General features: G+C 40.4%; 1 protein-coding gene and 1 long non-coding RNA gene across 4 annotated transcripts in view; one reads left to right on the forward strand and one right to left on the reverse strand.

Annotated features, from left to right (window-relative positions):
* LOC139993732 (uncharacterized) overlaps positions 1 to 27,477 on the forward strand; it is a 121,687-nt gene that overhangs the window by 45,621 nt on the left and 48,589 nt on the right. The window lies entirely within an intron of this gene.
* Positions 17,196 to 19,698, reverse strand: LOC139997057 (uncharacterized). Its single transcript, XR_011802543.1, has 3 exons — positions 19,181 to 19,698; positions 18,569 to 18,785; positions 17,196 to 18,487 (listed from the first exon to the last, which is right to left on the reverse strand). It is a non-coding gene; the product is annotated as an uncharacterized lncRNA (long non-coding RNA).

The raw sequence follows: 27,477 nt of genomic DNA on the forward strand, positions 1-27,477 counted from the left end.
TTTCATCTTAAACGGGGTGCGTTAACGTGTGTTGTGTGCACTGGCGTCAAATAAATAGGTCATTTCGACGCAGTGCGGGAAGAAACACAGTAAAGAAAGATGGCCGCTGCTTGTTCGACCACCGGCGATGCGCTTTCGGTTCATGGCTCAAATGAAACGTGGAACTTTACGGTAAAGCGAGTAATAGCGTTTGGACAGTGTGCACGCGGAGATATCTTTACCTGTACACTTTCCTCGCGCTTGCTCTTGTCATTCCGCGGCAGCAATGTTGCCGACCCAGCTGCAACACACCTGTTGTTCCATTTTCTCTCCATTACCCAGGAACCATCATTCACGTAATGATATCAGAGGTCGAGGGCGCCACCGTTTCGCTACACTCCCTTTTACGAGAAACGTGACCGCTTTTTTCTCAATTCTACGAAAATTCTTCCATTTATTCTTTTTCCTTGTCGCAACACTTTACGAAGTTCTCGTTTTTTACAAAAATATCCGATAGAAATTCGTAATATATCGCTACGAAAACAGTGTAACCTAATAGTTATGTATTTCTTGAAATTAGTACAACGATCTGTTATATCTTATACGAAAATTGGTTAAATCGATTGAACGTCAGACTACGTATATTTATATCGAACATAATATATAAGAATTTACTGGTAGACCATACAGTAATTTGATTCTCAATATCGAGAGCAAGCGAATCTGTACAATACATTTTTCTCCAATCCATCCTCTACGTGATCTTCGGATAACAATATCTCGCACAAAGCCAGATAATGCTACCTTATCCGCGACCTATTGGCAAATTGAATGAAAAACAGGTCGCGTGATCGGTAACGAGCTATCGGCCGATTATAACATAACCACAGCAGCTTCCATTTTGAATCTGTTGCACCACAGTCGTATTTGCCATAAAGACCAAGAACTCTTTTTCCATTAGTTACATCAGAACGCCGAGAAACGTTACGCGTGGCGTTATTGTCCATTTTTTTTTGGTGGTTTCCCCGAAGGGACCGATTATCCACGGTCGACTAATCGCGTCCAAGCGATTGCCAGGCCACACAAGCGTGACTTTAATATAGAAAAAAATTGCGTCCACGTAACGGACCGGACGCAGAAAACGTAAAAATGCCTTGGTGGCGATAAGGATCGTCTCTTTTCTCTCTATTCTGATCTCTCTTCTTCTCATGGAGGACAAGTGATTCGTTATTCCGGCAGGCGAAACGCGAGTAGAGTTTACGGTTTTGTACGACGATAGGAGCCGATAAAACATGAGAATAGGGCAGGGGGGGCTGCTGGGTGGACTTGAGTAGGTTCCTTTTTCGGAGAACTATTTAATTCGGAATAGTGAGCGGGCTGCCTGACTCGACGACCATAGCTTCCGTGCTTGTATATGTATATGTATGGTTCAGTGTGCGCATGTTAGACAAGGGACCAACACGCGCGCACGTACGCGTGACCATCGAAGCACTCGTATGCACGACTGACCTTTCGAGTCTGCTGTGCGTGACCCTTTCATTGCCCACTTGTATTCTTGCTCACTCGCGAGCAACATGTGGAGTTTAAACTCTGCGATTTTTGTCATTTCTACGTTTGTGCATCGAAATCAGAGAATACTATTACGGAGTCAAACTCGCGTAAAATTATGCGGCTATAGCTTCGCAGAAAGATGTATCGGATATACCTTTTTCCCCACTTTTCTTCGTTTTGTAGTTGATTCCTGTTTACTCCTTTTTCTTGTTCGAATTTGTTTCCGAGACGTACTTTTTAGCGACATGTCAATTTTACATAAAAAATAGTCGATAGATGCGATATTGTCTAGTATAACAATAATACGAATATGGCGACTGCCAGAGGGTTTGTCGTCTAACCTCTAAGTTCCCAGGTTTAACGAATTTTTCCAGTTCTAAGCCCGAAGCTTATAAAATGGTAATCCACGTGACCGATGCACGAGTATCCAGAAATAAATCGTTGACCCGAGTATATTTATTACTCCAGTGATAAATCTATTATATATTGCATTATTTAAGACTGGGTAACTACCTACTTACCTTTGCAAACGAGCCTTAGTGTTCTGAAATAGGTTCTTCGAATATTTGAATATTTAAGACCTGCTAGTTCCAGCGCAGATAAAGGCAGTAGCTTTATGTGTTAATTTTTATTCATTAAATAACACGATATTTCCATAGAGGTAAACGAATGGTCCTTTCATTTGCACCTGAAGAGCAAAGCCCTGCTGTGCGTTCCAAATTTCTTTTCTCTATTCAGAGTTGTTGTCTCGTATATACAGGTGGCGCGAGGGATGCGAGCGTTTTTAATCATCGCGGGCGTATCTGAGATATGTTAATGCATTGTGTCACTGATGTGTTTATATTATAGTCGCCACCGGATGCTACATAGTTGCACGTTTGAATTACGTATACGCGTTCAGTACAGTATAACGTGTTCATCGAGAGATCAAGCGTTCGTTCACGTAGCTCGTTTATATTTAAATGAACCGTTGATTCGATATTGTAGCGGGACGAGGCGTGTGTGTTCACCTTTTCTTTCAGAGTAGGAGAACGTGAAATGTAAAACCCTGTGACGAATCGAATACGAGAGAGGAATACCGAGTTCAGGGAATCCCCACAGGATCGGAATATTTCTTTGCCACATCGTCTATGTTCTCTCAGCCCTTTGCCCTATCTTTTTCCACTGCTGGTATTCCCGCATCAGAGGCGTCATAAATAACGCGTGCAATTATCCCTGTCGCGAAGTTTACCCTCGGTTGAGACGTAAAATATTCGAGACGTTCTGTGATCGTATTCGAAACGACATGGTCGTGCGCCGCGCTCGCTACAGCGTGCATGCATGCGGAATAAAACGAGTGGCGCGCTTATGCAAATTAACGGCCCCTGAATTTTATGTTACCTCGATTATTGTTGGTATATCATTTCCTGCGCTGCTTTTATGGCCACGTGGGGAACAACACACGACCGGTATCCAATTTGCCGTAAAAATAATCATTGTCTATGCGACGCTCATTAGTGATAGCTGCTTCTTTTATAAAAGGAAGGAAAAAGGAATAATTGAAAAAATATAGCGGGATATTTTCTTAAGTTTTGTAATACGTATATCCGATATTTGAGATATATAGTTGTTTGAACGCAAACATTGACGTTTATGCGGAAACTTTTTAAGAGAGGAAAATGAAATGAAACGCAAATAAAAATAAATACAGTATAACCTAGTTAAACTATCAAATTTGTTAAATATTCTAGTTTTAAGTGACAGTAGTCATAATGACCCATTTCTAAGCAACGACGTGAATCTGCATGGCCTATTAGGTGCCATAAGGACCAAACCGTCAATTTCATGCGATTCACTTTGTTGGATTTGATTGGAATAGGTGGACCCGATGGCCGTTACGTGCCACGAGGCGCGCATCCTGTCGAAATTAGTTACTGAATCGACCGACAAGAGGTCGCCAGAGTCGCGTCGTGTATCGTTAAACCAATCGGCATTTGACGGTCGTAATTGCCACCTTTGAACGGTGGTCACGCTAATTTATCGCCGCCATTTACGAGCGGTCGAGTGTTAAAATCACAATAGAGATTTGTCCAGCGGTCGCTTCTGATCCCGAATATACGTGTATTCATGGGCATGCGCCCCTGTGTTATCCTCTTTCGATTTACGGGGTCGCGCTGATGTTTTTGGTGGCGTTAAGTCCGGAATTTCGCACTTCATTCCACTATTTATCGCCACTGATAAAGTAACCTAGTGTGTGATCTTGATATTTTTTCCTCGTTGAGCTGCACATCGTTAACGTGATCAATAGAGATCAGATTAAGAACGAGAGAAGGTAAAACAAAGAAATGAAACGATTTCTGTATTAGACCAGCACTATTGGTGAAATTTTGCTAGTTATTCGTGAATGCCTAAACTAGTGAATTTTGTTCTAGAGAAATTTATTATTTTATATTCAAGTAGGAGATTGTCTGTCCTAGTGTCTTAATAGGTTAGTGTTATAACCTATATCCTGTAACTTGCCGATTCACTAACACATTATCAGTCGGTAAATTAGTCGCGCAAGGGGGCTTAGATAGAACGCGACGGGATAGATGGATGGATTTTTGAACATCGTGTGCCTCGCGAAGTTTATTGATTGTCCCGCTTGCATTTCATGAATTATTTATCGCGATCGTACAGTCGCGGGCGGTCGAATTTAATATTTCAATAAATTTTCATAAAAACGAGCTGCTGTCGCGAAGAATGAAAAGGGGCGAGAAGGAGTGGAGGAAGGGATACTGGCCAATGAAGTGGCGGGCGAAGGGCGATAGGAGTGGGGGGGGGGGGGCGGGGGTGTCGTCCTCGTTTGATGCGCGTGATCGAAATGCAGAGGCGTTCAATTTATCAGGAACCCGAAAGATACTTCCCGAGGTGACTGCACGAGCTTACGCGTCCGGAAAAATCAAACTTTCATCCTAAGCCCTGTGATCGAAGCGAATGGTTCTTCGTAAAGAACAACTTTAAAAATTCGAATTCGGAAAGGGAATTCAAAATGAAACAAAATTTGTCGGACTGCGAATATTGCAAATTGACGTTTGCTTAAACTTGTACTGTCACATTGAGAAATTTGTTATATGGATGTTCCTCGTTCTTGGTATGGAAATATTATTGGAAAGTTCAAATCCTCACTGAAAATACCTTATTTATAAATATTAATCTTTATATACCGAAACTATGTCTATCGAGGACTCACTTGCTCAATATAGTGCAGTAAAAATTCTGCTGTACTGCTCAGTGTACGTATCTCTTGTTTTTTAAATACTCTATGTACGTGTTCATTTTATATTATTGGAATATGTTATTCAATAAAATCAAATATTAAAAGACTGTGAATTATCAATTATCAGACGCTAGAAATGTAACCGAGAAGAAACTGCGTGCGACGTACCCTCAAATAACAATTGAAAAATAGTAAGAATTATGAATAACAATTTTATGACGAATAATGAGAAATAGAACTGACAATTGGTTCATGAAATAAGTTCAAAAACTAGGATGTTCAAACGTGGATAATGGATGTTATTTCATTTTTAATGTTTTAAGTTTAAGGGATAAGAACAATGTAACGATCGACTGAATATCAATCAGATTTCAAGGTCGTCAGAGATCAATCACCCCCATAGCTCAGGAAATGAGGAATAATTTAATGTTAGCCATCTAATCCAGCGTGAATCGTCGGGGATTCACCGTACCGTCGAGTCATAGTATTAGCCCATACCGCTGATGATCTAAAGTACCGTGTAATTACGAATTAATGTGGTCCTTGCCACTAAGATACACGGCTACTTATAATTACTCGTAAAGTGGAAAAAAAGATCAGTCAAATTTATCAATGGTTATTAACCTCTTAACTCCGGAGGTTTGCTATATCCGTTATATTAGAACAGTCTGTTAGATATAAAGAGACGACGACGAAAGTAATATAAAGAATCAAGATTTAACGGCTTTACATTTTCGTAGTCAGTTTGGAAATAGAACGTCTTAAAATCGATATTTTTACAGACCCGAAATAATATATAACCTTTATTTAATAGAATATGATATTTTATATGTTACAAAAAAGAAACCTTATTATATAAAATAACATACGATATAATATAACCTATAACGATCTCTCGTTACGTATTTGGAAATTGGGCTTAAAGTTTTTAATCTATAAAACGCTACATAGCGATGTCAAAAGATTCTATAGTAAATTACGTCGATAAGACGTCAGATGCCGCTGATTCTCCACCGTAACTTTACAACATCAAGCCCCCTTAATTTATGAGTGGATGCAGGAGACACAGAAGAACAGTGGCTTGGTAAATACGATCAAACATCGGACACATCCCCCGGTTTGAAATTCATTCGTCTTAGGTTCGCAACAAAAGGGAGCGAGAACACGCCAGAAGGAATATATTATCGTCGATTGTGCGGTTTATTGGCGTCGAATCGAGCATCAAGTGTGTATGTGTGCGTACACATATCTTCCTTTTCGTCTGTACAGGGTGTCTCAGTAATCATAGTACAATCGGCAAGATATTTTTAATTCTATGCAAACAAGTAAGTCAGAAATAGGAAATTTGAAAAAAATATTTCCTTATGACGTTGAATATATTAACGTTGAAAATCGATCAAACGTAGAAAAACTTGGCTAATTTCTGACTGAACAGAAATAGATATTCGGAAGCAAGTTATTATTCTACGTGAGAAAATAGGTCGGAAACGTAAAATAAGATTTTTTTATTCCGACTTTCGTTCTCGAGAAAATTGAATTTAAATGTCGAAGAGCATGCAGGTTAATTCTTCATTGAACACATTCGAACTTCATTTTCTTTAAAACGAGACTTTAGCAAATGTTATTTTATATCTTCCACTTATTTTTACAAGTACAATAACGTCCCATTATCATTATCATCGTAATCGTACAGTCGTATCCAGTCAGGAATTACCAAATTCATACATCTGCACCATATTTTCAAATTCCATTTTCTCGCGAACGAAGCGCCGTCCGAGAAAATGTTACTCCGCATTTCTTGTTTATTTTTTCACGTAAAATCACCCTCTTGCCGATTCTATCGCCGTTACTGGGCCACCCAGTATAAGAAGGAGACAAGCCAGGGTTCCAAGCTAAACAAGCGCCCGTTCCGTAGTGCCCACGCACCATTATCGGCGCATCAATTAAGGCCGAAAAATATTAACGTCCCAACGGCGGACAGGAAAACGAAGTGCAAACAACGATAATTATTCTCCACATAGCTGCATTCACGGCAGACGTCCGAGCGTCGTGACGCATGGCGGCATTGTTCTACCTACTCTCACTCCGTTGACGGTCCAACAATACGTCTAGGATGACTAAGGCAACGAGCATCTCTCTCTTACTCTATACTTTCACCTGTGTGTATATACCTCGTTTGATATTCAACGGAGAGAAGACCGCGGGCGACATGAGGGGGAGGGCAAACCTCTCTCCATGGGATAATCTGTAAAAAAAAAAAAAAGAAAAATATACGAGGAAGAGAAAATAAAATGCAGCGAGGAATCGGTGAAGGATGACGCATACGGTACAAAGAAGGAGCGTCTACCGAGAAAACGTGCTCGTCCGAGGCAGAGAAGGTGTACGGTTCGCTAATTCCTAGCGGTTTTATCTACAGCTACACAGGTTCGTGAAAGTAGTCGAACACTTGCGGATAATATTTATGAATATATACACAACTTACGTGTGTTGTATGAAACATATCGAAATCTTATTAACATTGTAACGAAAGCCGGCTATCATGATCGTATCGGTAAAATAAGACACGTCTGAAAGTAGATACACAAGTCACAAATATATATGTATATCATATCTGTATTGTTCAGTAGCACCATCCTCCACGCTTATTATTCTTATTTGAAATGTCTATTCATATTCTATGGTATATAGCTTTTGCAGTATCTTGTAACTTCCGTGTATACTTTCAGATTCGTATCAATATTCAGTGTTAAAATTTCAAAATGTTTTACGTAATGTGTATAATGTATACGTGTAGAATAATGTACACGTAACACACATAGGGTACACGTTTTAATACCTCAATAAATCTTGCTTTGAATCTTGATCAATGTAATCCCGATAGAGTCGTGTTTCGTTACAGCGCTAATGAAATTACTAAACGTTATTCATTACAAGAGTTGTCGTAAAATGTTTTATAGAAATGTTTTACGTAAAAGTTTTCTCAAATACCTTCGTAAGCCAGTATCTCTTCAGTTATGTCAGTACGGCCACGTAACCCGTCGAGAATGACGTTTCGATTTTCAATCGATGCACCTTACAGTCGACCTCTGTCGGCTTTCGAGGTTATGTCGGTCTTGTTTTCAGAAGAAACGTTCAAATGCATAAATGTGTCTTCTAACGTAGCGTCCTTTTCAAAGAACATTCCATAGTATTCCGGGGAAGTCTTCGGTGCCTGTCTGCTGCCTTTTTGCCTTCCCATCAGCATCTTTGTGCGACGTGTAACTGTTTTGAATGAGCCAGAACCGCGTCCTCAGAATCGTATCTGGCGAACGCTACCTCGCTATGGAAATCATAAGAGAGCCATATCATCCATGGGAATTGTGGATTCACGTAGACGTTCAGAATGTGTCTATTGTTGGCCATGCCTCGTTGAAATTCATTATTGGAAGAAAAGAAATTGAAAATCTGTTTATAACAAGTTCCATCTTCTTTTTCTTTTTGCTGTTTTGTAACACCATAGCAGGTTTTCGTTAGAATCTCTGCATTTGTTACACTTAAACCTAGATTTCTATATATAAGATAAAGGTCTTCGTTTTTTTTTTCTTATCTCATATAGTCGCACTCTGATTCTGTTTTGCTTGTAATGCCATCGATTCAATGACCAATCTCTCCATATTCAAACATACGTCCTTGAGAAACTACCGTGTCAAACCTAACCTAAATCACGAGAAACCGGCCATGGAGAAACGCGGACGAATTTCAAAGCAATTGAAGGTTAGGTTGATCATTTACCGAGCAGAGATTAGTTCCCATAACAGACTAAAGGGGACAGGGAGAAGCGAATCACTCAATAAGAATTTCTTTCTAGTCTCTAGTCAGCAAGAAATGCCTTGAAATGATCGTGATATGGCAAATGTTTGAAATGTTTCCTAACAAGGGAAGGATCCCGGGCCGACTGTATACACAAACGTGCAGACCTGTCGGATCCAGTGTGCTGATCCTTGGTGTGCGTGCATTCGCTCACGTACACACATAAACAGTCGGCAGTAGAAACGCGGCTACCTTGATTGGATGATGATGCAAAGGTTTTAAAGGGGTAGGCAAGAGAGGAGGGTAGGCTAGACGGGGGGAAGCCGAAGCAAAGAGGGACAAGAGGACTGACTTGTTGGCTTTTAATTGCTCGCTTTTACTTTATTTCCTTTTTGCAACTCGATGGTCCGGCAAGGGGATCTAGTGGCTTTGATGGTCACGTATCGTGATTAGTGCTGATAGAAGTCCTTTACATTTAGAGCAGTGTGTTCTCACGCAGAAACCTCGCAATAGTGTGATAATGATAGCCATCGAATGCTTGGTTATTGAAAAGGGACAAGAACAAAAATCCTATAGGTTAGAAAAGCGAATAGAAAGGAAGGGAAGAAGCGGTCGCCATTACTTTTTGGTAGATTTGGTATACGTGATCATCATTGATATAATCACAATTATTCGTTGTTGTACATTAACAAAGACTAGTGTTGTCGCGTAATATACACAGGTCTGATTATTTTGCGCAAAGATGGAATTTTAAGACGATGAAGCTTACTTGACCGAGATAATTCTGCACTATACATACACATCATTTGTCGATCCGAAATCTAATATTATATTGTTCTTGGCTGGTCGATGATTATAGCGATGATCGATAGACGGCTGACGATTGGTATATACGTACGCGTCGCATAATAGCAGCTGCCCTGCGCGCTTGTCTTGCTCCAATAATATTAATATTGTGACTGTCACTTTTTTCATCGGCAAGAACGCTGTGAAATGCACACCGCGCCGCGACGAGATTTAATCCGGTGGACGGGTTTATTCAATTAATCAGCCGAAACAGCTTTGATGGACGTGGAGGATGAACGATCGAACTCTCCTTTCCTTCGCTTTGATTGCATTTGTATTTTTAAAAATTTCACCGTATCGTAACAATATATGTATCTATTGTTATATTTCAACTTATCTCGTTAAACGACCGTAAAGCAACTCTTCTCTCTATACATGTCATTTACATATAGATAGACTTCTCCGTAATCATCCTAGTACCAAACATCTCCAAAGATAATTGCTACACGAAACTTATCTGTCGAATATCCGCTGGAGTCTTGGCGCCATTAGAGGACCGTTCAGCCTCGGTATAGCATCGCTCTACGGAACGCGTAATAATGCTATGAAATTCAGCGACCACGAAGGTCGCGTGTCTCCCGGAAACGCTTCTCGCGGTACAGAGCAACGACACCATCGAGAAACGTAGAAACTTAAGGCTACGTCCTCACTGAAGCAACGGCGCGGAACTTTTTGTTGGTGTTTCTTTGAAAGAATTAATTATCGCTGTTTGCTATTTTTCTACGTTTTCTCGTATTTTTGTTACCAGTAACAAAGGTTGCTGTCTGTTGCCTATTTTTGTTCGGAGCAGTAAAAATCAAAGGAAAATAAACATTGCAGTAACAAGTTGTCACAGAAACAAATGTCTCTTCTGTCTATACAAGATCGTTGACTGTTTCACAACGTATTTGCGTACGGACAATTTGTTGCTACGAAAACATGTCGCTTTGATCGAATCAATTTGAAAAAATTAAATTCCCTTCTCATTACGTTTCTTTGTTAAGGGAAATCAAATTTTCTCCTAAGTTGCTTTATCAAGGCAAATCAAGCCCAATAATTATATATCTAGGTCAATAAAGTCGGCAATGTCTTTATCTACACAATTATTCAACATCATTCTATAAGAACGATACTCGTTGGATTTTATTTGAAACATTCAGCGACGCTAGGCAAAAAGTTGCGCGTTGCTTCGATGAGAAGACAGCTTTAGAAGAGGAGAAATACAGAAAGATAGTACGAATTATAGTTGAGAGAGGCACTGCTCGTCGAATTGATGAAAAACGAAAGAAAACGTAATCGCGGAGCCTTCGGGGGATTTTGCTTGCAGATGCAACGCCGAGGGAAAGGAACTGGGTCCAAAGGTCAAGCTAGTCGCTTCTGCCGGCGACGTTCTCCTGCCGCTCGAACGTTAATGCACCGAGAATATACATTGTAGGGATCGGTAGCAGCGTACCGTAAATCTCCCATGTAAATACACGGCTGGGCTAGCGTCGATCCAAACACGAGTACAGTCCCTTAACTAAGCTGTCCCCCGAAAAGCGGTTCTTGCTTGGTAAACGATTTATTTATGGCGATTCGATATTCGTCGACTATGGAGTCCAATTTTTCCCTCGTCGCTCCCTCTAGCTTTTACTTCTGCTTCTTTCGTTGCATGTCGTGGCTAGGGCGATATAAACGGTGTGTGGTTATTGACCGGTCGACACCGGTTTTTTAATCATCACTTTATTTATCGAGCGCTTCGTGCGAGTGTTTCATACTTTTTCGAATGGATTAATATCGCTTAAGAGGGATCGGTATATAGGTTAGGATTAGGTGGTGTTAGTTTGAGGTTAGGTTCTCGGATCTGGGTATTGGATTTTGTGAAGAATTCCATACAACGGAATTTTATTTACAGTCAAACGATTATCTTATTGTCGTTTCTATTTTTGGGAAGAATTGGGAATCGAAGGGTTTGCAGCTGTAAGAAGGCAGCTGCTTCGATATTTAAATTGCGCTTATTGGAAGAGGAGAAAAGCGTAGGTTTCATACTCAAAAGTGCAAATGTTTGGTTTTAGTATAGAATATAATTTTACTATGCATAATACATGATATATATTCCTGGTTTTCATGAATAAAATATGCGAAAAAGGGAAGATATTCGAAGAAATATAAACTCGAGGACGAAGCGAAGACTAACAGGGTCAAGCAAAGATACATTATTTACAAGCATCCGAATATCCACCTGTTCCCGAACATCGCATTGTCTTTCAATTCGAGCCGACGAATTCTCGGAGTCTATGGAGCGTACACGCCCGTTTGGGAATTACATGGTCGAATCGGGGGCCGAGTTAAGAAAATTTAGTGGCTGCCAACTTTATTAGGCGCGATTATATTAGGCCTGTACGCTGGCAGTGATTTATTCGGTCGCTGCTCTTGAACGTACGCACGAATCGTTTGTACCACGCTGTATATATGTATATACGCTCGTGTACGTGCTCCATGTATTGGTAGTTGCCATATGGCAACGAACGTGGTAAATCATTTCTCGTTAACCGCGCGAGGTCTTAAGCTCGTTATAAAGCGAAGTTCAAACTTTTTAAGCGTGCAAAATACGCGAGGGGACATCGACAAAAAAGCATGCATTCAACTACCGATGCTACAGTGTTTATCATTGGTTGTAGAGCCGCCTGATGCCATTGGCGGTGGCAGAGATTCGTGGGGGATCGACGACGACACGAGCCGCAGAAAAAGTGTGCTTTGTTTTTCTGTGACATTCGACACCGCCGATTCCAGATTTTGTATTGGCTGTGTGTACGTGATCGTGTTTTAACACTTATGGAAACGTTTTGCGAATACACAGGTTGCAATTGGGCCGTGATATATCTCGAAGTCGGTAAAAGAGGTGGAAAAAGAAAAAAGGTAGAGGAAAAAATGGAATGATGCGGTAAGATCGCAGGTACTCACTCTTTTTTAGTATGCAACGATGTTTCTTCCTTTTTTTATATAGTATTCTATAAATTTTTATTAACAGCTCGATGCACTTTTTAATTTTTTATTCTCTATAGAAAAAAGTGTGAAGGTATTTGAGTCGAATTTCCCCTCTACAATTTTTTTCTATCTTTTACCGACTTCCAGATTTAGCTAGACTCAATTGCATAACGCGTCCTGTATAATGCAAGACAAATTTAGAAATTTAGTATTATAATGAGATGCAAAGTTGGTAAAATTTCATATGAATCTGAAAATGTATAGATATTCACAACATGAGTCATAAAAATACTTAGTGAAATCACCTTTAGTATTAAAAACACTATCCATGCTATGGATCTTGCTAATGTTTGTATCGCCTATATGTTTCCAACAAACCTTTGTTACTTCTACATATATTTTCAGACTGGTTTCATATTTGCGTTGAATATAATCATGACGGTCGTGTCTCAATATAGTTGTGATAAAAAATGTCATGTTTCGTGCAACGCATAGGACATTTACATAAAAGGTTCCTACGAGTAAGAGTCCAAATACTATCGTGAATCATTGTATGCGTATTCTGTACCAAACGCGATTGCCAACCGTGGTTGAAACGTTTGCGGAAGGTGAAATATGTAAAGCACGTAAATACAGCTTAGAAAGAGTCGTCTGTTGCATTTGCATGAAGGGATTAAACGAAAGGCCGTATGCGCAGCAACGGAACCAGGTTACAAAGAAAAAAACGATTCGCCCCAAGTTTGTCGAAACAATTGCCCATCGAGTGATGGGAAAACGACAAGTAAACGATCAAACGAAGGCTGACTTTGTATTTTGTATATAGCCTCGGTGCTTCAAGCCCGGGGATTCCCTTGCTGGTGCACGCGTTTCGAGTGCTTTTCACAGCGCTCTCTAGCGGACGCCGTCGTAAAACAACAATTAATGACAAAAAAGGCAATTGAACTCTGAACCCGTGAAGTGGAGAGCAGCGTTATTAAAGTATCGATATCCTCCGAGTGCTCGAGCGATGCTACGCGACGAGGGGCATCCCTCCCACTAATGAAGAGAAATTAATCTGCCAACGATTTCGACGAGAGCGAGCTCTTCAGGCGTTCCGATCTTACCGACCGAATATCTAAAAACCGTTTCGTGTCTTTGAAATATCATCGGGGAAGAAACACGCCACTTTATGTGGAGCCGACGTTTGTACTAAACCTAACGACCATTTCTTCCCGTTTTATCTAAGTCCCCCTTTCTCTTTCGCATTTATCCACTATTCATCTTTCTCCCTCTCGTGCAACTTTCTTTCCTTCCCTTTGTGTAATACCAATTACACGGATTTGTCTCGAGTCTCCGCGTGTCTACCGCGTTCGCCAACCATGCAATCTGACTTTACTCTCTGTCTCCGTACCCGAGGCGTATCTCTTGTTTCCAGCGGCTTCGTGACTTGGAAGGAAAAGGACGGTTAATTGGTGGGGGTGGTAGTAGTGGTGTGTGGCGGTCGCGGTGATGCGCCTTCCCCATCCCATCTCTCCTCTCCACCTGCCTCGCTCCACGCCGCCCTCTCTCTCTCTCTCTCTTTCTCTTCTCGCCATCTCCACCTCGCTTACCCCCTTTTCGAAGAAGCGAATCCACCGACAACGACGAGGAGATCCGTGCGGTTAGAACGGCGCAATATAATGAGCGGCGAAAGGAAGAGAATGTCGATTGCAAATCTCGTCGATGCTGAATAATCGGGATCCTCTATTCACCCTCTCTCTCTCTGCCACTTCTAGATTTCTCTTCGTATACCTTACTTCGTCCCGCACATACTCTTCGTTATATTCTCTCACGCTTTCTCAAGATCTTCCCTTCTCGTCCCTCGCGCTATCTACGATAGCTTCTCACCCGTTCCTCCTATCGACATCCTTATCTATCAATGGATGGGTAGCTTCACCCGCACTTCTCTCGATTCTCATCGATATTCACCTGTCCGTTCAGTCGCATACCTTGGCCTATCGCCCGCAGGCGGCTCGCTTTTAATGGCAGCACCATCGCTCCACTCGCGCGTTCACAAAGCCTTATGATTTTACGTGCCGAAATTCTTCCACGATATTTACGAACATTCTTTTAAGTGTCCTTTCGCAGCAGAAAGGTCGGCAGAGGCTCGCTTTAAACACAACCGATATACCACCGTGGCTGAATCGTAAAAAACTCGCGTTATATACGCACGGTGTACATTTAGTTTTCTGTTATTGCTGGTGAGTACTTCTGTTCCGCGCTGGCTAATTAAAAGGCCCCCTTCTCTCTCTCTCTCTCGCTCTCTCTCTTCGTATCACGTGCCGCATTGTTCAACGAGAAGAGCCCAATTGATATTGCCGCTTGGATCGTGGCTATGATACTCGAAATTGATACTGCGAACAGACAAATTAATTTCGAGCTCGTCGTCCAACCCTCTGCATGTTCCAACGGGATTATACGACGCTCACTTTTTCCCACCGTTCTCCAACAAAAAAAAAAAAAGAAAAAAAAGAAAAAGAATAATACAAAAAAGAAACACGATCCGCTAGCCTGTGTCTCGATTCTGTTAACAAGCTTATTTCCCGTATCTCTGTTAATTATTCGACTACCATGCTGTAGCTTACCCTGTCGAGAATCGCAATTAATTTTCCGCCGAATGGAAAACCGTGTACGCGCGCTTTGATAACCATCAAAAGCTACAAATCGTGCGTTCATAAAGTACACACGCGAGCCAACATGGCCGCCGCTCCACTGCGAATGTAAATACCTGCTGCCTTTTCTGTTGGTTACATATATATACGGTTTGAACGGATGTCGTTGGCTAAGCTTCGTAACGAAACTGTAGCAACTGAGAAAAAAAGAAAGGGTTAACAATTTGCCCGCGAGACAAATGAATTCGAAGCGCCAAACACACTCGTTCTGATTTCCACGCTGAAAGAAGAATGAACCGGCGACCTCGACACGGAAAGGAACACGGCTTTTCTACGTCCTCCCTCGACTCCACCTCCTCTTCCTCCTATTCCACCTAGTTCTCCTTATTACAAGAACGCATCGAGAGATTCAGGCGACGTACATAGCGAGGCTTTGTAGAGACCAAGCTAATTATCATTCGTGCACGGTTTCAGCGTACGCGCGTTAACGAGTCGCGTCCCGCCGTAAATGGAATCGCGGTATAGCTGATACGCATCCTGCGCGTGCGCATGCGTGGCCGTGAAGCTAGTGACCGCGCACACGTACATGGTATTTTCTGGTGTAATTACCAGGATCATCTATCTCTCCTGGTTAGGATTGTCGCGGACGTGGGAACTGGACAAATAATTCCTTCGCGCAAGAAGCAACTTTTTGAATCGAATTTCTTGGATGTATACACCGTCGTTCATAAGTGAGAATCACGGTGGAAAGATATTGGGTTGACAACTAAGTCGCGTTTCTCATGTTTCGTGCAACTATTCTAAAAATCAATATTTCATCAAATAATTCCATTATTTATATCCGCTATACATCTTGGTCATTGTTTTAACCAATTCTACCATTCGTATCATCAATCGTTTCAAATTTCAATACGGATTTGAAATAATCGTTGCTGAATTTCCCTTCTAATTCATACAAGTCCTTCTCGATACGATTTAGCTTGCGCTTCCTCCCGGAATTCTTTCAAATATATTCTTCTCATGAATATGATTATACGATAATAAAACGTACGTAATTAAATATGATAGCACAACGATATCATCATCGTCAACTCGCACGAGTATAGAATCACGATTAATTTATCGACGTCGTGAACCAAGCTCGCATCTTATACGAATCCAGGTGATCTAATACTTAGCGCTGTATATTTATAATTCATATCGGTAACGTTATGAAACTGTTGTAAGGCGTATCTACTTATGCATACCGAAGAAAATTGCATGAAAGATTCATATGCGTGCATACGTAAACTCCTTCTGGTGTATACTCTTCCTTTTTTTCCTTCTTACTTCCCTGTGACTTCTTTTCTTTTCTTCCTTTTTCTCTTGTCCTTTTTGTCTTTGCTCCTCTTTTTAATTTGAACTTTGGTGGAGCGAGCACAGAAGCGCGCTGGTACGTGTCTTCACGGAGAAAAGCTTTGTCTTGGTCCTTTTTCCCTGCCTCGGACTACTGAATACGCGGTCCGCCAAAGGAACAGTCTTTGGAATTGAAACAAAGAGCGCAAGGATAATCCTGACGGAAAAATACAGGTTTTTAATTAAATTGCGTTGAAGGCGGGGAAATTGTGTTCCGGCGGGGAGAGCTGGGCGCGAACGTGATTATTCGCGGGATAGATCTGTTTGCCGAATACTTTGTGCCCCGTCGAAAGCGGAGAATTAAATCGGAACGGATAATCGAGGCCATAGATCAAATAATGTTTGATGCACCGTCAGAGATTGACTTTGCCAACGTATCGCGCAGATACGTTTGCCATTCCACATAAAAAGAGGAACAAGAAGACAAAAGAACGAAGGAAAGCCACTTCGTTACTGCCTTTTTATCAGTTTTTAACGTTTAACTGTTAGATCCAATAAGTTCGTATATTCCATTTTGTTCCTTATATAGATACTTTTAGTTTTGGCTTTATTCCATTTTTTAAATATCAATGGATCTTGGAATATTTAATATTTTAGACGCTTATTGTACTAATAAATTTTCTATTCCAATCAAGATATCATGAATTTTATTCTGTTTACAATTACCATAAGGAAGGTGATCGATCTTCGAGAGTAAAAATTCTCCGAAACGTATATAGCAACCTTTTTAAAATAATGAAACGTCCGCTCAGTAAGCGAGACAAATACTGTTTATAATAATCGATACTATATTTTTCTTGTAAAATTTATAGGCACGATAGGCGAAAAATGAGTTCGCATTCCAATTGTTTTCCATATGATAGAATCGGAATATGTAGTTGCTATTCAGTGTGCTTTTCATTTCGAATACATTCTCTAATTGGAATTTGATGCTATATTATTCATTACTTTGCCGTTTATTCGTATAGGTTTTGTATTCGCCAAACACGTCACAGAGAGCTAGTGCAGTCAACGTTAAAATTAAGGAGCCACCCATTTGGAATGATATGTCATCGATTAATGAAATGATCTACTGCACAGTAAATACATACGTGCGTGTATTTATATGCTATACCGGGTCAATTCACAGAGAATTTTCGAGCCGTAGAACAAATGCAATCGTTTGATGTTCGTCATGTGGATTAAATTTGCTATTCAACTATAAGTAACGGATCGCAGTAAAAATTTGTTCTACTTTGGTAGCAGTGTTTCAGCGAGCCGTTAAAAGTAGTACAGGTAACAGCCTATTCTACTTTTTGAATATGCGAATGCTGGAGGTTACGAGTTAGTCGAATGAAAAAAGCAGCTCGAATATAAAGGAGAACGAACCTGACGTCCCCTCGTATATCCAGTCGTACGAGGGCAGGTGCTTGTCACTCTATGCGCGACTTAAGCGGCTTCTAAAAGGTTTAATATAGTAGTGGAATCTTATTGGCTGGTCATCACGTGTCTCGTGACTTGTTCGTGGCTCACGTGGATGCTTTCTGTGCGACCCTTCTCGATTGTATATCTTGCAATCTCTCTTTTATTCGTTTCCTTTTAAAGAAATGGTTGAAGGTTTTTTTAATAATCATTTTAGTTAATAATACGTAAATGCATAAAATAAGATGACATCATTGATTAAACATTTCCTTCCTATGTAAGAGAAATGTTTACATTCACTATGCACATTATACTTAATATATGCATACAGTGGCTACAAAATGTATTTGCTTATTTTTTAATAAAGCAGGTTCTTCCTACCAGGTTGCACGTTTCATTTTAATAGCGATACAAAATTTAATATACCGGAACCTAATTAATTAATACGTAAATGTTATGATCAATGAAATGACAAAATATTTTCTGTAGCCATTGTATGTATATTGCCATTTGATTAATTTCAATGATCGTACCAAATTGGAGAAAAGCAAGACAAACGTTAAGACGATTCGAAATACCATTCGTTCTTCGATACAACGTTACAATGGTCGCTCCGTGTTCGCAATTGGCAGAATAATCGCCGTACGGGCGACATTTATCGTTCCCAACCGAGGAACCTCTCTACGCGGCAGACTTTCGAGCCAGCAGCCATCTGTGTCGGTAATACGTTCGAATCAGTAAAAATAATTCATTGGTCCGATCGGAATTGCAGCTCGGCCAATACCTCACTTACGTTACCACGTAACTTTTCTTCCAGTTCACCGTTCCCCTTCAGCTGTGTTTCGCTTTTACACGGTTTTTCACGTGTAGAACGAACGGATGCCAGACCGCGAGCTGCTGAAGAAATTAAAACTCTTTTTCCCGGTTTCGTTCCTCCTCTTCCTACCACGCGATCTACGAACGATACATCGGAAATACCTCGAGCTGTTGCCCCTATCAAAGTTGTTGCACTGAAAGCAAAAGGAGACCCGTGAAAGAGAGACAGACACCTCTTGCCCGAGGAGGTGGCGGTAGTGGTCTGTTCTGTTGCAAGTGGATACGAGTGAACTGAGAAGAGCACAGAAGTTAGGGGTAGCTTTAGAGTGGGGAGGGCAGTCGAGAAACACAGAGCGCAAGAGAAAGAAAAGGATCAAGGAAAGAGGAAGAATCCCCCGGAGGAATTTAACGCATGGATGAAGCCGTACCATCCTGGAAGAGGGGATACGTACTTCTGCGTGTATACCGACATATGTATACCTATCTTTCTATATAACGTAAAGTAAATAAGGTTTTCCTTTTTCGTTCTCTCGATCCTGGTGCCTCTTTCTCTGTCTCTTTCAAGTTTGCCTGTCTTTCTTCGCTTTACCTCGAGAGTACTCCGTTGGTTCCTCGTCTTGCCACAGCCTCAGGCAAGTTTTGAAACTTTTAAGCCGATTTCGTCTCGCCTGTATAAGGACGTATACGGCCGTCGATCTTGCCTCGTGTAAAATTGGGCATTATTCCCTGGCACAGCGTATTGTGCGGTGCTACGTGATTGGCTACGTGGCGGCACGCGAGTGCATCCAGCTGCACGCGCGCGCTTCTGCATGGCCAAGATACACTGCATATATACTAGGCTCTCTCTCGGCCGGCTGGCCTGGCATCGACATCGGACGACTTAATGCTGCGAGCGTTCCCCGGGCTAAGGCTTTCTCGAGGCTCAACGATGCTCGCACGCGGAAGAATGCGCGGCATTATTTAGTTATTGCAGCATAAGCTGTCGGAGGTGCTCACCTGAATAATGGATCACACGTGCTCCCAGACGAAACGAAATATTTACGATCAGCGGGTTCTTTTTTTCTTATCCTTGATGATCAAGATTGTTATTGCTTCATCGAAATTTCTTTAAATCCGTGATTGTAGTATATAATATAGTGGCTCGTCGTTAAAAAACGTCTCTCATTCCTCTCTCTCTCTCTCAATTTTTTTACTTCGTTTTTTTCTTTTTCTTTTCATTGTTCAGTGGTTATGAGAAGTTCGTCGAAAGAGAGAGAGAGAGAGAGAGAGCGAAAGCGTTGGTTCGTATTCCCTTTGTTTTTCCAGCACACCAGAGAAATTTATCGTCCACGTTCTGTACGCTCCTGATTCCTAGTGCTTTTTTTTTAGGCTAACCATCGCTGCATACAAACAATCACGGAAAAAGGGGGATAAATGAGACGTGTTCGCGAGCGTCGCACCGCAAAATTTTCTGGACTTTGCTTTATCCTATGGCTATGTGCGGTCGGATATTCATTGCACGGCTTTCGCGCCTTGATCTCGAATCCGAATCTATGGAGAATCAAGGGTGCTGTAACAGTTGGCCGGTCAATTGGACGCTCGGTTTCCCACAGATTCCGATCCTTCTGAAGCGTAAATCCAGCTTTACCGTACACACCGTACCACCAACGCGTGCTCACACGTGTATGCGGCTTAGCAGCGCGAGTGTGACAAATGAATGCACGATAGAGATGGAGAACGAAGCGACAAAGTAAGAAATAGAGTGATGAGGGGAAAAAAGGAAACAAAGTGCCGTCGTCGGATGTAAAGAACAACTCGTGGAAACAGAGTCAGATGAAATGGAAGACGGCGATATGATTCACGTGAAACATTAAGAAAAGATTATAGAAATAAATCGTAGAATAAAATAGAATTGCCTTAGCGGATCTGTTAAGATTTAAATACATAGTTAATCAATTGAAAAATCCTTACAAGAACCAGTCACGTCTATTGAAATATTATATTGCCCTCGGATTAATTCTGCCTGATCGGTTTTCATGAAGTTCTCTGAGCTTTCAAACTCCTTACCTTCGACGTTGAATATTCTTACTCAAATTAAACTGTCAAATACTACCAAATTAAGCTCGTTAAATCATCAATAAAATTCTTCCTAAGTCTTCGAGCTTCTGCCATCTATCGACCGTGGTATCAAAAAGTGAAACCACGCCGCCGAAAAAGAAACCTGTAAGTTGTGAGGATCATCAGCGTGAGAGATGAAGGCGTCAAAGAAAGAACGTATGTAAAAGAAAAGGAAAAGTAGTACCATTTCGAAGAGCGGCAACGACAGCACGGTATTCTTAAATGCCACAGCGCGCATCCCACAATAGTTTGCGAAAATTACTGCTGTCATTTGCCGTCGGCTTTGTTCTTACCGTATTCTGGTATTGGTATGCCTATATATATATATATACATACGTGTATATTCGATGTGTAGCTATAGGTATTTGCGTATATATATATACACCTATAGCTACACATCGAATATACACGTATGTATATATATAAGTATTTGTGCTATAAGTATTATATTTAAGCTATAAGTATTTGCGTATATATATATATATATATACACCTATAGCTACACATCGAATATACACGTATGCCTATATATATATACACATACATACATATAATATATATATATACACGTAGCTATAGGTATTTGCGTATATATATATATATATATATATACACCTATAGCTACACATCGAATATACACGTATGTACGTGTAGCCACACATAGAGGGTCAGACTCTTGGTATGCACACACGCGCGCGCACACACAGAGCTAAGCGTGGTATTATTGCGAGCGAGCATGCTCGAAGCAATTTCCGATCTGCCTTCCTCGCTCTATCCTCTCTGTCCCCTCCTCTTTTCGCTCCCTCCTCTCCTGGGCCACTTCCTCCGTGTCCATCCTATCTCCACGTCCTAACCCCCTGAATGCATCCGCCGGTGTGCACGTTCATCCCAATCGGTTGTATTTGCACTTAATTGCTTCTAGTAAGGTATTATTACGGCACGTTTAAAAGTACGCGCCGGTCCTTTGCATAGGAAACGAAACAGGGTTTTCATTACTATGCCGTGGATATCGTTTCAACGGAATGAGAATAGACCCGTGGCCGCATACGGATCTCCGATGGCGCTCTCGTCGACGAACGTACGTCACGTGACTTCTATTATGTCGTCTGTCACATTGTCGAATCATTCTTCGACTTTTTTTTTTTTTGTGCGTGGATGATTTTGTTATTCTTCTCATATGGTGGCTAAACAACATGGTTGTGTCTGATGTATTCATGAATTTAGAAAGCTTGCCCGGTAATATACTAATCGCAGTAACTTGCATTTATTATTACTTGAGATTTCTACGAGCGAACTGTGTCTAATAGGGATATTATCTAGACGCTTCACTAGCATTGCAATTAGTTTCTTTGAATGGTTAAATAACATGCTGGAACTGTTGTATCGTAGTAATTGTTTATTTTAGAGTCGATCATCCTTTATTCTATAGCTAGAGAATCGCAAAATTGGAAAAAATGTGGCCCAAATAGGTAGCTAGTATCGCTGTTGATATTGTTTGAATGTTTAATCATTTCTAGGGATTTTTCGCATTTTCCGATGAAATATTTCTCGCTCGAGGCTATGATATTAGTTCTATCAAAAACTAAACCATCACGACCAGTATTACTTTCAAATAGTAATAACTGCAAAAAATGTGGAACATAAATGCCTTACAATTTTGATAACTGCATATTGTTTTTTCGCGAAACATATTGCCAACCAGAAATTTTTAACCCCTGACGACGTGACCCGTTAAACGGTAATTAAAACGAAATACGAAATTACTCGGTACTACTCGTTAATTTCGCCATTTTATTTATTCGATGACTGACGTATTAACGTATTATTATTAATGTGTCGTACGCAATTCAGTCAGCTTGCAAAAGTAATTCGTTTTCTCGCGCTGTTTTATGCAGGATCGCGGCCAATGAAATATTCCCCTCGTCGGAGGACGTGCGGCCGTCCGTGCTTGTAAAGCGTTTAATCGACGGAAAACGCGCGGGCGAGACGGATTCGATTAAAATTTGAAAATCCCGCGTTTCCGACTGACAGCGCCAAATTGCGTGCGTTCGCTTGTCACCGTCGGATAAACGAGACGAGATTTTACATTGAAGCTTGACGATCTGATGCGTTCACCCTCGAAATTGATTAAGTACGTTATTATGTATCTGGCCCATTTTGCATTCATACCGTATACCCATATAATTCGTTGAAACAATTGTTCCGTATCGGTAATCTTGCAAACGCTAACTTGATTTACAAGCTCTTTAAATCACTTACTTTCCAATGAAAACGACAGTCATCCTGTGGCAATGAAAGTCCTCGAAACGCTATAACGAGACACAATATCATTGGATATAGAAGAAACTTAAAATTCAATGGAATTTTAAATCTTTCAAATCGAATAAGACGTGTAGATTCATCCATGTTTTATAATTCTTAAAAGGAGAAAATTTTACAATTGTATCTTACTCCTCCATTGATGTTTAATTAATGTTAACAAATTACAAGCCCATAAATAAGTTATATTACCTACATTATTTGTTGCTGAAATAATATATTTAATATTATACCTGTTAGCTTGTCAATCATCGTCATCAGAGTCAAACAGACCGCAACATCAAAAATAAGTTAGCTGTATTGTTTACTGAAATAATACATCTGTCATTATAATAGCTTGTCAAGTAAATAACTACCTCGTTAAATCGTAATAAGACAAATGATTTATCCTTGATAGAAATCGTTCATTACGTTTGCGAGAGTTGTAAACTCGTTAAACTCGAAAAGATAGAATCGTCATTAGCAAGCAATAAAATAATAACAATAATTTTGGTGGCTTTAAGTCACTTTGAACGCTATATAATCGTTTTACACGAACGATTAGCACGCCATCATCGAACGCGTCGAGAACAAACAATCTATTTTTCCCTCAAAAATTGTATCAATAACTTTGCCCGAAACCGCGATGAATTTCGTATTTTGAACGATATAGTCGAGGGGGAACGAAAACACGGCGACGTCAATGGAGCGGCATTGTATCGATTCTTCCATTATTCGTTGACTGATCTAACTCGATAGCTCTCTTCGTTCGTTAGCCGACGCAAGTTTCGCGATTAATTCCAATATTTCACTTGGCGTCCTAGCCTCAATTAAAAGCTGTCGTCACTGTTTTAACTGCGCCGTATTCTCCGCTGAAAATCCGTTTCAAGTGTTCCATGGCGGTCCTCTATGCAGCGTACACGTGTGTCCTGCATATTGCACATATATATGTATACCGTGTATATCGATACACGTACGGTTCTCCAGATCCTCGTCCGAGTTACGAGCGATATTTATGCCGAGAAAAATACACGTCGATCCGCGAACGGTGAAACGTCATCGTTTTTAATTCAATGACACGTTAGGAGATTTCTTTGATGAAAAAGCGGTGGTTGCGGCTGTAACTCAACTGGTAACCGGAGATTCTTCATCCACGATGACGATCGTGTTTTCAATCGAGATATACGTAGAGATGTGTGTGCCCTGAAATTTATGCGTACGCGTATAGTTGTGGGTAGAAGAAAACGTAGACAGATACGTACAAGAAATATGAGATACCGATGCAAACGAATTCCTATTTTCAATTTTCCATTTTGCTTAACAACGTGGACGTCGAATTTCGATATATATCCCGGTCAAGCGTAATAAATTACAACGGTATTATCGTCATCGATCCGCGATGAGATTCGACGATACGAACGATGGAATATTTCGCTGAAAATACAGCCCCCTCCGTATTGACCTTAATTTGTACGGTCGGTAGTGAACGAAGCACAACCCCCGAATGATGGGACGAGGGCAAGAAATCCGCTTTTCCGCCGCTCGGAAATTCGATTTTTCAATTTTTTATAAAATCCGTTCTCGCATAGTAATAACACGCACCTACCGATGTAATTTCCGGACGAAAATAGGTTAAGTGCAGTTGCTAAACTGCATCGACAGATTTGTTGTTTCGCGCGATTCACGCGCCCCCTTTGCCCCTGTGTATATGCTTCATCGTGTACACTCGACGCGTGAAACAACGCACAACCGTAGACACCTGAAACGGAAAATCTCGAGATGTTATTGTGTCACAACGACGGTTTAAGCTTTCAGCTAGTACTTGACACTCGCTTCAACCGTCCGTAATAAGCTTTCGTCAACGTTGAAAGAGGAGACGTTGAAAGAAAAAGAAAAGAAGAGGAGAAAAAATGACTTCTGTCTCCGCCTCGGTGTATTGTCGTTAGCAAAAGTTCTCAGAGATGGTGTACACTTGACCCGAAAGTGTTTATCGATCGTTAAGATCGAGTCGTTACCGATTCTTACAGAGCAACGCCATCTTTAGTCGTTTTTACTCGCTGAAAATGAGCCACGGTTCATCTCGAGCAGGTCGTAGACAAAAGTTTCGATGATTGGCTGTCCGTACGTCGAGTAGCTCGCCTTCCTTTTTATCGGAACCTTCTTCGAATCTCTTTCAAGTTCTCTAGAAATCTTTCCCCCCTCGTTTTCGATTTTTCTGTCTGTCTTTGCCAGTGTTGGTCGATTTCTGTACCGTCGCTGCTCGTTAAGTGTACCAGTTCGAAAAATAGTTGCGTTTGCTTAGGTCGTTTCGACGACTGAAGGCAAGAGAAAACACGAGAACACTGAAACATAGTGCCGTTTTAATTAACCGATACTCTGCTCTTAATTACTATTGGTTATATAAGGTTCGAATAAAAGTGTGATATCATTGCCAATTTCATTTATATATGGTACTATTTCAATTTCGTAGATTTTGTATCTTCAAACCAATTTCATATTCGCCGACATAAGATCACAGAGGAGCATTATGATAAATCATATCTTCGGTGTTTAAATAAAAAAAAAGGGTATTTTTTAATTCTATTATACTGTCGACTAATTTCAAATTATCCCCTTATTTAGTTTTACGATTACGTTGAATAGTTTTTGGTTTCTTAAAAATTCATAGATTTTGACTTAACTTATCCTTGTGTCAATTATTTCACACTGAAATACATCTTTTTAGCCATCAATTAACGTAAAAATCAGGAGACCAATAAAAATAAACTGATTATGTTTTATTTGCGGTCTTCATATGTGAATTTCTATTTTATCGATGTGCATTTTCCACAGATATCAGATAAAATCGTATCCGTTGTTTCTGCGTTTACGGTAGCGTGTCCTATAACATATCGAAGAGAGGATTACACAGCAAGGCGACTAATAATCGTGGACAACACACGCATGTGTAAAGCTAGCATTTCCTTCTGCAATACGTTTCTCGATACGAGACAATAACACAAATCGAAGAATAGATCGAGACAGTTGTGCTTTCATTCGGAATGGCGCTACGTTCGCCGATCAAATTTGTTCTATATTTATAAAACGGATACGACCGGCTCACAGTCTGTTTCGATTAAACTGTTCCGTGTATATTTATAGGTTTCATTAAAGCGATTGTAGTTCCATTTTAAATTTTCATTAGCGCGAGATATAGTGGATTCATTCTACCAGGCCATTTTTACCGAGTCATTTTTATCGTTCATATATATATATATATATATGTTTGTGTGTGTGTGTGTGCGCGCGCGCGCCTGTGTGTGTGTGTGCGTGCGTGCGTGCGCGCATATATATATATATACACCATCCGAATCTTTCCGTAATTTCGCACATTTGTGTTACGTTCTTAACGTTGGAATAGCGCATTGTTTCTTTTGGATTGTAACACGTCATATTTCTATGGCCCTCTTGTAAAATGATCTGCTAATTACGAAACAGTAATTCGCTATCTACATTTTGAATATGTAAAAAATTTTTGCGAAAGTTTACCAACACACTCTCATATATAATGTATATACTTAATGTAAAATTGTTGAGAATTGTAGATCGTAATCGCGGAAATAAATACGTAACAACACTTTCATTACATGTAGAGACGATAATAAAATAGTTTTGTATTTATTTAATATGTGATTCACAAGATGTTCATAGATACCCATTACACGTGTTTCAGCACACTTCTGCTTTCAATTTTTACCCCACGTACGGAACAGTGACATTCTTTCGTTCCACGAGATGCTACGCACGCACATACTCACACACATATACTTATATATATATATTATACTTATAAGTATATATATATATATATATATATAAAAGTATATGTGTGTGAGTATGTGCGTGCGTAGCATCTCGTAGAACTCATAAGTATATATAATATATATATATATATAAGTATATGTGTGTGAGTATGTGCGTGCGTAGCATCTCGTAGAACAAAAGAATGTCACTGTTCCGTACGTAGGGTAAAAATTGAAAGCAGAAGTGTGCTGAAATATATATATATATATATATAGTGTATCACACTATGCGGCTGATCCGGCGTAGCGCGCAAAATTACATATATATCAATAAAAATAAACACGTTACTTAATACATGAAAGATCACAGTGTATTATCATTCCAGGATTAATAATTCGTTTCCGTCACCGATCTTTCCATTATCGAATCTGTCGAATTTGTCTAATCGTTCTTCGATTTCCATTAACAGTCGGTGCTTCCGCTTTGCTCATGGCTCTTAAATTATCAAACGCCCTCGCTAGGGTAAACGTTTCAACCACGTAGACGTTAATTCAATCGTAACGCTGGCGTCGTTGTCAGATGATTTTACTTTCATCCCATCTGAAATTCATGTCGTCCCGGCTGCTGCGCTCGACTGCGGCGCAAAGAGGTTAGGACAGTGCGTTAAATATTGAACAACACGCTCGACGCTGCACGATTTCCAAGAGT

Source organism: Bombus fervidus, chromosome 2 (assembly GCF_041682495.2).
Source record: "Bombus fervidus isolate BK054 chromosome 2, iyBomFerv1, whole genome shotgun sequence".
Lineage (NCBI taxonomy): Eukaryota > Metazoa > Arthropoda > Insecta > Hymenoptera > Apidae > Bombus > Bombus fervidus.